We start from the raw sequence: 12,184 nt of genomic DNA on the forward strand, positions 1-12,184 counted from the left end.
ACCTTTGTGAACAAAAATGAACGAATGAAATGAAGATAAATAAATAGGTTTTGATTTGAAATTAAAAATAAAACGTTATTTTAAGTAATTTCATTAGTAAATCAATAAACCCTACGGTCGAAAATTAAACGAAACTTTGGATTCGAGAACCGGGGTAGGGCCTCTGGACAATCGTCATGTTCGAATAAATTCTTCATCTTGTTTCTTAATTTAAATTTAACATTTATAAATTGTTGGATAAAAAGTACAGTCCAATCAAGTAGGTAATTATTTATGATATCCATCCAAACATTTGAATTAAAACCGTATCCGTAGACCTATTTACGTTCGTTTTGCTTTTTTCGGATTTCGTTGACTTTTTTGTGGCTAATGATGGATATTGTGATAGTTTGTCCAGCGCTATATAGTATTTTTAAACCTCAATCTCAACTTAATGAGACTTACCTTCTATAAGCTGATCTACCTAATAGCCTCAAAGAATACTATTCTGGATCCATATGTAAACATATTTCTTTGAACTCTTATTGAGGAGTTTTACCTTCCATCATCAGCTCTTTGACATGAAATGATGATCATCAGACATAAATGGTTGAATAATTATACTGAACCAATCTGAAACAATTTCTTATGGTCAACACAATGGACTTATGGACAAATCGGTCCATAAACCTCGGCGTAATCGGTGTACATACATAGAAAAAAATAACATACCGGCCGAATTGAGAACCTCCTCCTTTCTGGGAAGTCAGTTAAAAGATAGGGACCTACTGTCGCGACATTTTAATAGATAGTGATGTGTCCTGAAAAAAATAATAAAAAATATCATTCAAAATTCTTATTTTGTTCGAGAGGTTATACTTCCGAAACTCCTATTATTATACGTTATACCCCGATGGAATCCTATGGAATCAGAACACCTTTCGAAAATTAGGTGTAGTATCAGCTCGCCCCCTGGATCTTGCCCCTTCCGATTAAAATGTTCCACTCGCCCCGTTTTTATTAATTTTGAGTTGTGGTTCGCCCCTTACGAAAACCCTTACGGGGCGAGTGAAAATTTTTACAATTAAATAATTATTTTGATGCATCGACTCGCCCCTTGCGGCATTTAAGTGTGGGAGAGCCATGCTTCAGTACGAATGGGCCGGCTCGACCAGAGTGATACCACGGCCTCACAGAAAACCGACGTGAAACAACGCTTGCGTTGTGTTTCGTTGTGTGAGTGAGGTTGCCGGAGGCCCAATTCTCCCTTCCCAATCTTCCCCATCCCCGATTCCCGAACAACAACCTTAAATTCCTAACTCCCAAAAAGCCGGCAACGCACTTGTAATGCCTCTGGTGTTTCAAGTGTCCATGGGCGGCGGCGATTGCTTACCATCAGGTAAGACGTCTGCTCGGATACCGGCTTGTTTCATAAAAAAAAAACCCTTTGAAATTTTTTAAGTTTTATTGAAGAAGAGAGAGTTTTATAAGAAGCATTATTGAAGTTTTAAGAAAAAATATTCATTTTAATATTTTATAAACTTGAGTGCTGACAGTACTTTTAACCACAGAACATATAAAGAGAGTAGAAATGAAATAGTTCCTGATTTGTATCAGAACGCGTGTCGCCGTTTCTCCCACCCTTTAATTTCACTACAAGCAAGAGACCAATGTCTGAGCGGATTACCCCCACAAATAAATAACTCACATTTAAATCTCGAATTTGCTATTGGTTGTCACACAAACGCAATGACTGCATTTGACATACACTCTAACACGCATAAAAACTCATGTATGCTAGGGCGAGACAAAGGTCGATTGTTGATATCGATAAAATTTAAGTAATCTTGTTTTTGTTTTACAAGTATTGTTGAATATTGTGAAATTGTATTCATGCAAAATAGAAACCAAGTAATAAAAGTAAAATAAATAAAAAATACATAACTGAATTTTAAAACCAATTTTATTACTCAATAAGTTAAAAATCAGTAAAAAATAAATAAATCATAGGCACTTTTGAACGTCAAAGCAAATATAATAATATTAATAACGTCTGTCTGTCGGTCAGCCCTCTAGTGAAGCTATTTGCTCGTTCCAAAGTGTAGATTCCTATGGAGAAGATCGAAGATCTGTTCGTTCGATCTTTTTCAATCAGATTCACAATACAATTCTTGATAACATTGCTTTTCTTTGCATCGATTGCTTGAACTATGTGAGAACAATGTAAAACTAATATTCAGTCAAAGCGAAAGAAAAAAAACCTTCAGAACAACAAAATTAATACAGCGCTCGTTCACCAACATGGCACGTACACCAGCACCGTCCAACTCAACCATGTTGCAGGGAATCGAACGATCCAATGCCCGTGCCACCGCCAGTGAGACCTTTGAGTGAGCATGACAACTCTAAGCTGACACAAATGCATTCTACTAGTCTAATTTAGCTAATTACAGGGCTCTCACATTTACAATAATCTGTATAAAGTACAGAACACATTGAAATAACATGGTTATATTATTTCATTTTTTAAATTTACGAAAGATGATATTTTAAATATCGCCATTTTTAGACAAAAAAACTGATTTAAAGAGACTAATTTAAAATTTTCTAAAATAAAATCAGACTTACTGAATTACACATTGCGATATTGTGCGGATAAACGCCTGAGACACAGACTTCAGTTAAAAATGATATAACAATTTGGCAAGTTTTCACACACTTTGTTATAAACCTACTAAACGCAATGAGTCAAGTATATAATTTTCTATTAAAACTTACCAAGTTATATCATTTTTAACTGAAGTCTGTGTATGGAACTTGGTACTTATTTAGATCTCACTTCTTTTATAGGCGAAGCATTCCAATATTATCGAACTTGGCAGCCTTTCACATTTATGTTTTGGGTGGGATTTCATTTATTTTTGTAAGGTTTATTTTCTTTTTTTCTTATTTTACTTTACTTTGACTAAATATAAACCTTCGTAACGAATTTTAGGTCGGTACGACCATTGGAAGATATAGATAATTTTTTTGTTTTAGTTCCTTAGGGGTATGAATTTACACCTTCATTATTTTTAAAACCGACTCACACTTGGCCATTTTCAGATTTTTTCCTTTACCTTGACCTAAAGACCTACCTCCATGCCAAATTTCAAGTCAATACGACCATTGGAAGTGGTCTAGGTTTTTGATGAGTGAGTGAGTCATCAGTCAGTCAGTGAGTGTATAGTAAAAATAGCGATTTTCTGACGTCGATATCTCAAGACCTACAATAGGTACATTTATGAAATTTTGTATGTTAGATAAGTAAGTAGATCTCGACAGATACTAGAAATTTCATATGCGTAGATAAAATAGATTTTGAGTTATAGGTGGGTCGAACTTGGCCCGAAATGGTTCGTGTAATATAACCCACGGCCGGTGTGTCGGTTTTTTGCTCGAACTTGGCGGACACACTGCCGTGTGTCTAGATAAGCTTAGTTTTTAAGACCAATGTCTGGATAAATATGGTGGAAATAAAAATATACGCAGTTTCTAATCTGTGTGGTGGAACTTGAAAAAAAAACATTATTCTACCAGTTGTGTCAATCCACAATTTTCTTACACCTGGATCTGTTGGAAACCTAAAACATAATATTAAAATAAATCATATGTCACATTCTATAAAAAAAAAAAAAACATAAAACTCACTCAAAATCTATATTACTAATTAGTCGTAATAAATAATACTTAATATTTTAATTATAAAGTGTGCTATTGATTATAATAGACTGTATCATAGTAACAATCGACATTGATTACAAATTTGCCCAACACTATCGATGTCATAGATTTTGTGGAAATGAACTTTTGTTTCGGTACTCGGGACTCTCGCAATGGACGTCATACATTGCGCGATTGCTCACGTAGTGCAAGATTGTACTCATCTATCGCAAGCAATGTATTACTATTAGTCTGCTTGCGATTATATCGTTTTTGTCTATAAATTTCATAATACTAATGTTATAATTACAAATATCACACGTATTTTTATGTTTTTGGACTTACCGGTGAAAAGAAATTCCTTCTCGTGCTATGCTACACACCTGGCTTCTTTTCCGACACGTTATAATAGCGCAAGACGGCATAATATAATATTTTTGCGGAGATACGTACGCTGTCAAAACATGACAGCGATTGCTAGCCGGTAAGTATGAACATTTGAGCGTTATGACAGCGCTATGTACGTTCGCTCGCACCCTCGGCGCGCGTGGCCCGCCCACAAGGCCAATCCAGTCTCTTTCTTTTATCCATGCTTTTAACTAACCAACAATCGGGGGCGAGTTGGAGTATCTAATAATTTAAGGGGCGAGTTGATGCACTTAGGCAATCAGGGGCGAGATCCAAGGGGCGAGCTGAGCCTACACCGAAAATTATAGGAGCGTGTAATGCGTCTATTATGTTTTTCAAAAAAGAAATATAAAAAGATTTATAAATTTGATAAGGGTCTCGAGTCGACCTTGTAGCTCATAGACAATCGAAGCAACTCTTTAACGGTTTACAGTAACTTCCTTGTGTTGGGGCTTGATTCATTTCTATTGATAAGAACTTAACACTTAGATGGACTGTTGAGGGTCTGATGATGAAGATGTGTAATTGTTAAGGAACTTCTCAACGGTTTACAGTAACTACCCAGTGTTTGGGCTTGATTAATTTGTATTAATTAGAACTTTGGATGGTTGTTACGGCGATAAAATATCAAATAATTGACGGAAAAACCTTTAAAACTTTGAAACTTTTCTTTATCCCATACAAACGTTTTCTAACTAAAAGTCATTTTTAAAGCTGTAACATTGAAACTTTGTATTTAGATACTTAATAGGGAACGAAAGAATATAGGCTACTTTTTATTGCAAAAAAATAGGGGAGAGTGGGTAAAAAGAGGGGATGAATGGTCATATGGAAATTCGTCATTTTTAAAGCTGTAACATTGAAACTTTGTATTTAGACACTTAATAGGGAACGAAAGAATATAGGCTACTTTTTATAGCGAATAAAACAGGTAGACGGCGTAGAATAGTAGATAGAGGAGATTTTTTTTTTTAAATAATAATTCGTAATTTTTGTTAATATTGTTGCCTGTGGCTTCACTCGCGTTTGATTCGTACCTAGGTACCTACTGATTTTAATCGCCAGTATCCCTACCACCATACTAATGTTATGAATGCAAAAGTAACCCTGTTTGTCTTGAGGTTACGCTTACACGAATGTTTTTTTTTATGGAATATAACAACGCAACAATGTATTTTTTTATTGATAGGCAATATATACAACGTGTAACAAAAAGGGGGTATACATATCAAATGCACGGCTTCTAGATAACATAACAAACGATACGGGAAGGGTTTTTTAAACTCATGTTTTAATGGTACCAAGTTATGAATTTTTGAAATCGGGCCGCTACGTGATTCAAAATTAGATAGACAGGTACTAGGCGATCAGATTGACAGAAGAAATGTTTCGTAATATTAGCGAGTGATCCCTGTAGTGTTTTGACACGTTTGTATGGTTTGAAATCAAGAACTATGCGATATCAAATATTTGGTACTAAAATTTTTTTAAACGTATTTTAAGCTGAAACTTTGTGTAGAGATTCTATTCAACCTGTATTCATTAGGGCTTCTTGATGTATATGGGTATTTTGTTACACGTTGTATATATAGATAACCTTGGCTACTTTTCATCACAATTATATAATGATGAATCGGTGACCGTGGTCTCTATGTAATACACATTTTTAAAAATGCTAACAGTAACATATTCTCAAGTAATTTACATTTTACATGACATACAGCAGCATTTTGAACACACACCACTAACACAACCACGCGGACGAAGTCGCGGGCAAAAGCTAGTACCTAATATAACGTGATGCTCACGAAATTGTAAACAGCTTACATACCCATTAGGTTTTAATGAATAATTTTGTTTAGAACTAATGGCACTGACTTATAACCTATCAACTAGTACTTATAATAGTCATTTTATGCTTTACAGTTTTAACTTTTTGTTATATTTCAAAGATTTTTAAGCACAATGATTAATATACAAGGTAGCCCTAATGAAGAAAGCTTACTTGAAGTATTTGCAAAACGTGATGCACTAAGAAGATAAGCATTGTGTACGTATTTATTTATGTACCATGAATTAGCTCATTTCTTTTATGAGAATATGACACGCATTCCAGATAACTACATACTTATTCCAAGATTCGCTTAATGTAACCACACAATGGCTATACAATATACATAATTCGCATTAATGCTCCTACAATATGACATCACAGAATAAAAGAGTTTTAACATTGTAGTGCTATCTAAACTGGATTGACAAACATCAATCTAAAATGATCTTTAAATTGTTCGAGCCTAAGTTGCTTATGTTTAAATCGACTAAAGAACTGCATCTGTCAGTCAAGTGGTCGCAAGCGCAGCGTGTGTCAAAGGGGGCAATAACCAGGTCACAATATACCAATAGCAACGTCACGCATTTTATCCCCGAAAGGGCGGGCAGAGGTGTTCATTACGACATGTAATGCCGCTATACAATGTACACCCATTTTTCACCAATTGTGTTATAAGTCCCATGTATTAGAGGGTGAGCCTATTGCCATATACCTACTGGACACAATTCCAGAAACCGTGCTACCACTGAGATTTTCGAAAAACCGAATAAAGCCCAGTAGTACTTTGCCCGACCCGGGAATCGAACCCGAGGCCCACTGTCTGGCTGTCGCACTTGCGTCCACTCGACCAACAAGGCAGTCCACAATAATAATAATATGATTGTCATTCCAATTTTTGATATCCTCATCCTTTTATTGGGACTCGAATCATAACGAATGATTTAACATTGAACTTTGTGTATCCGTCTACTTCATCGAGAAATGGAAAAAGGAGGCATGGCAAACTTATATCCGATTTTTAATACTTTAAAACAGAGGGACACACACCCGCACATATACCTACTATTTAATTAAGTCTAACTGTAGTAGTCAGAAACATTTACTTAAACTATTAATTAGGGACGATTTTGTTTCGGAAACAATCGGTAAGGACTGGGTTAAGTATTCATTAAATGACTCGAGTACGGCGGTAAGTAAACGCAAGCGTTCGCACTGTTCTAAGATGCTATGAGTAACACATGGGATAAACTGTATCTACATTTGCAAATGGGTACCTGTCAGACGAAACAAGTGAAGTGACGCCATATTACTATACTTATCTTATAGTTAGTGAAATTCGCTATTTGCCTAACTACAGCACTCAGTCATTTAATGCTGAGTTACCCAGTCCTTAGCAAATGTTTTCGAAACAAATTCTTTACTACAAGTACTTTATGTTATTAAGTGTTTCTGAGTACGAAAGTATTATTACTTAATTTAAATAATATTTATTCTATTTTGTTGACCGTTTCGTTTGGTCTAGTGGTTGCAAGTGGTCAATCCCTGTCAAACCCTGACGTATGTACCTACACCCCCCACGACCCGAGCGGACACTAGCTGGTCGCGGCGTGTGACGGAGGCGATATTCCGGCACCGGAGGAGCGCGCCCCGCCGCCCCCCTCCCGCAACCATGTCTCATTTATGGCCACAACGTCGAAACAATGCCTTTCAATCACAGCTCTATCATGTCATCACGCCTCGTACCTAGGGATCCAGCATTGACAAAACCTTTATCACCTTTAGGCTGATGATTGTAATTTCCGTATGACCGCAACTGTGTATAGATATGTAGTAGTGTCTTTTTTATGCCGGGCGGAAATCTTCACAAAGCGCTTTTTGGGGATAAAAGACTAGGAAGTGTGGGATTTTTATCTCACTAAAACCACCCCGATGGCTACCCTCTACACCTGTAACCGGATGTAGTAGTGCCTAGTGCATAAAAACTGTTTGAATGTATCGTAGATTAAATAGACTTTTTTTTAGGGGGGGGGGGGACCATCCTATGACTTTCCTCGCCTTGGGCAAGGCGAGAGGTAGTGTCAGACTCTTACTGACTAAAAACCACCCCGTTCCTTCTACTGCTTTTCGAGCCGGAGCCCCGGTAAACCCGCTAGGTAGTCCGTAGCTCCGGATCAGGCATCAGCCCTACAGAACGGGACGCGCCGCACGCACGGGTCTGGATCTGATGGGGCGGCGAGCTACCCTTGCTCGCTGGAGGTCGTCGCGCGATCCCCGACGCCCGGAGTGTCTCTCGCGACGGCCGCCTCCTCCTTAGTTAGCATAACTGCTTCGCAGAAGGAGGTGACGGCATCCCAGTCCCCCTCGCTCCGCACCATGGCTTGTACCAATGCCGGACGCGAGAGGTCGCCGTCGCTCACCGCCACCGTATGCTCCATCGTGTCCTCCGGGCGGTCCTCGCAGTAATGACACCCGGGCGTTTGCTCGCTCCCAATCAGAAACAGGAACCTACCGAAACTCCCATGTCCGGTAAGCACCTGCGTCAGGCGGTAGGTGAGGACCCCGTGGCGTCTCTCAAGCCACTCCTCAAAGAGACTTATCGCTGCAATGACAGCGAGCCCAGCCCTCGCCGACAGTCGTTGCTGCCATTCCGTCATGAAGGCATTTCACCCTAAGAATGAAGTCTAGGCGCAAACTGCACTTGGCTTGTCTTCGGTTCGGTGTTATTAAGTACCAAAAGCCAGACTATTTATATGACAAGCTAAGTTCGGTAAATAGCAGGCGAGAGTGCGGAAGAAGGCAATGTTCACAGCAGCTCATAGTACAACAGCCTTCCGAGGTAGTTTCCGTTATGCGGCGTCCAAATATGGAATAACCTGTCGCCACCTATTGGAGCCTAAACACAATGTACATTGTGCACGTCCATACACGTCCAGGAAACGCTTACATACGTCAGTTTATGATAGACTTCCTTTCCTCCGGATTTCTTGAGTATTATTACCCTATGCCCTTATTTTATTTAATCTTATTTTATTTTATTTTCTTCGGTAAACTTACAGCAGTTGAGAAATATTGAAAGAAGGCCAATTACAAGTTTCCACAGGTAGAATAACTAATCACGGGATAGGGATTAGTTATTATTGATGAACGACGTCGGCGCAGAGTTGAGTGCACGTTTATGGCGAATACTCGTAGGAAAACATCAAGTGAGCGATGCCCGGCATGCAAGCAGCACGGCCACAAGATACCAGACTGCAGTAAATATAAACAGTTAGACATAGACACTGCTCGTTGGAATATAGCAAAACACGAACATGTGTTTTAGATGTTTAAGAAGTAAACATAGAAGATTAATGTGCAGATTTGAGACGTAAAGGAATGCAATATGAAGCATCACAAACTGTTGCACAAACAACGTACCTAATGTAAACACAGCGCCACCCGCGTCGCCAGCGATGACGCCTGTTATCACACACGAATCCGTGACGTCACGGGGGAAACAGTATCAACGAATTCGCATCAAAACCGCCACGGGTATTGTGATGTTCAAAAAATTTTGACGGGAACATGTTAAGTGATAGTTTATAATCAAGAGATTGGTCAGAGTTGATGCAAATAGACCGTCCTGTAATATTATTTAATAAATTGCATGATGTGTTCAACGATATAAGTATATGTAGGTATGATAAATGTAAAGTACAAAAAAAAAGAGAAACAAAAAGAGAATCACGCAACCATGGGTTGACAACGAACTAAGAAAAAAATTAGAACACAGGGAGGGATCAGTTATTTATAGATTGGAAACATTCTGCTAATAATTGAATAGTACATTAATATATTCAAAATACAGAAATAAAGTAAATAAAGTAATAAATATCTATTAGTCCAGTCATTTGGTAGATAAAAAGGGGGTTACCTGGAAAGTTTTCCGGGAGTTTTGAAAATTGGTGAATTTATAGATTTGAGTATGCTCTTTTCGAATTTCAACTTTGCCACCTCGTACAACCGCTGCTCGCGCCGCCATATTGAAAAAATGGCGCCTAAAAACGGTTTTTTATTAATATCTCCGTTCCAACGCATTTTACGAAAAAATATTTATCTACAAAATTAAACTAGAAAAAATTTCCTACAATTTATGTATTGATAACTTTTTCATAAAATCAATAGTTTTTGGCGTACGAGCGCCGCAAAGTATTATTCATCTGCACCACCACGTGTACTAACAACGTGTGTTGTGCAGCAACGACTGTCGCAACCGAGGGCTGGGCTCGCTGTCATTGCAGCGGCAAGTCCCCTGTTTGAGGAGTTGCTAGAGAGGCGCCATGGCGTCCTCACCTACCGCCTGACGCAGGTGCTTACCGGACACAGGAGTTTCGGTAGGATCCTGTTTTTGATTGGGCGGGAGGAAACGCCCGGGTGTCATCACTGCGAAGACCACCCGGAGGACACGGTGGAACATATAACATAACATATATAACATCAGAAACAGGAACCTACCGAAAATCCCCTGTTTGTACAACACACATTGTTTGTACACACAGCAACATAACATAATATCAGACGCGCAGCACGAGCTTAGGCGAGGGCGCAGCACAACCACCGCGCTTGCGCAGTTCACCGATTATGTTAATAACAGCCTCAAACAGGGTAAGTGTGTAGTTGCTTTATTTATTGATTATAAGAAGGCCTTTGACACTCTGGACCACGAGGTGCTATTGCGTGCCATGGATAATTGTGGCATCAGAGGTCCAATAAACAGATGGTTTCAAAGCTATTTAAAAAACTCCATGTACACGGAGCAACGCAATCTGGTATACACAAACACATCGACACAACTATCGCTACACAATATACCTATCTGGGTATTCCACAGTAATGTGCATAAAAACGTTTGTCCATTACGCACACTATGTGTCGGTATATGTAAGAATTTTGTAAAAGATTTTATGAATAAAAACAAAGATAGAGATAAAAATAATACTTAACAAACATTTAATAAATCGAACAACGAACGATCGAGCTACGCAATTTTATTATACCCATACAAATATAATTATCTAAAGGAATCTTCTCGTTGTATATTTATGTTATTGAATCCATTATTTCCTGAAACATATTAATTGCACGTTTGGCGCAATGGTTAACGTTTAGAGACATCAGATAAAGTGTCGCAGGATCGATTCCAGCACTCACATATAGTTCTTTTTGTAGTGTTTATCAAATAGTTTTAAACAATAGATATCTATTTCTAAATTTCTAATGAATCGATAGTTGGCTATTAAATTTCTAATGTTTGTGGCGACAATGGCGACATGGAACTCTCAGGCCATTTTATTTAGCCCGTTTATGAAGTACCTAACTACCGACAATTCTGTAAATGTTTTCCAAATCACCCAACTTACAAAATAATTGCATTCTTAGTTGTCAATTTATGAGCATTTCATTTTCATAGTTTATTGCTACATAATTCGTGTGCAAAGTTCAACATGTCTAAACACTTCACAAATTTGAAAAAGACCTCTAAAGACCACTACAGAATCAACTTGCACGGTTCTCTCACATTATCCTCTATTTCATTGTCTGGACTTTAAAAGAGACTTTGACCTCTGAGTTTGTTTCGGCATTTCTTCTCATAGTAGTCGGATACGAAATGCCGGCCTCATCTAGCTATTTGAAATATTGACGTGTAAAAGTGTTATTTTATAATCTACTTACAGAAATAAATATCATTTCATTTAAATTCATAAGTTATTAAAAATGAGAAGTGAAGTGAATCATCATGTTAAATGTTAAATAGAAAGAAAAATTATGACAATTTCTAACCGCATAACAATAACATCACTTCACCGTATTCTCTAGACTGAAAGAACCATAACAGTTTGAGTGGACCTGTTCAGATGGCAGCACACATGTGTCAGTTTACAATCAGCTCAACTACAGCTGTTGCTGAATGATCCGACGAACAATATCAACCAAACATTTGTGTAGGTGTCGCAATTATGCTCACACTGTCAGGATATAATTAACTAAAAGTGAAATGGCTAAGCAAACTCTCGCACGGTCCTCAATCTATTTTAAAAATAATAAATATGTAAAAATAAAATATATGGAATGATCAATGTCCAGTATTTATGTCAAATTGTATAAAAAATTAACTTATATTACAAACATGTCAACATGACCTGTGTGGAAATTATAGCGGCTCACTCCCAAGCCTGACTATCATTTAAGTAGTCTTTCATTTTATAAAAAGCTTTACTATAC

General features: G+C 37.8%; 1 long non-coding RNA gene across 1 annotated transcript; it reads right to left on the bottom strand.

Moving 5' to 3' along the window:
* Positions 1–1,924: 1,924 nt before the first annotated feature.
* Positions 1,925–4,278, bottom strand: LOC126912335 (uncharacterized). The gene is made up of 2 exons (XR_007706967.1): positions 4,027–4,278; positions 1,925–3,602 (listed from the first exon to the last, which is right to left on the bottom strand). It is a non-coding gene; the product is annotated as an uncharacterized LOC126912335 (long non-coding RNA).
* Positions 4,279–12,184: the final 7,906 nt, after the last annotated feature.

Source organism: Spodoptera frugiperda, chromosome 25, assembly GCF_023101765.2.
Source record: "Spodoptera frugiperda isolate SF20-4 chromosome 25, AGI-APGP_CSIRO_Sfru_2.0, whole genome shotgun sequence".
In the NCBI taxonomy this organism is placed as follows: domain Eukaryota; kingdom Metazoa; phylum Arthropoda; class Insecta; order Lepidoptera; family Noctuidae; genus Spodoptera; species Spodoptera frugiperda.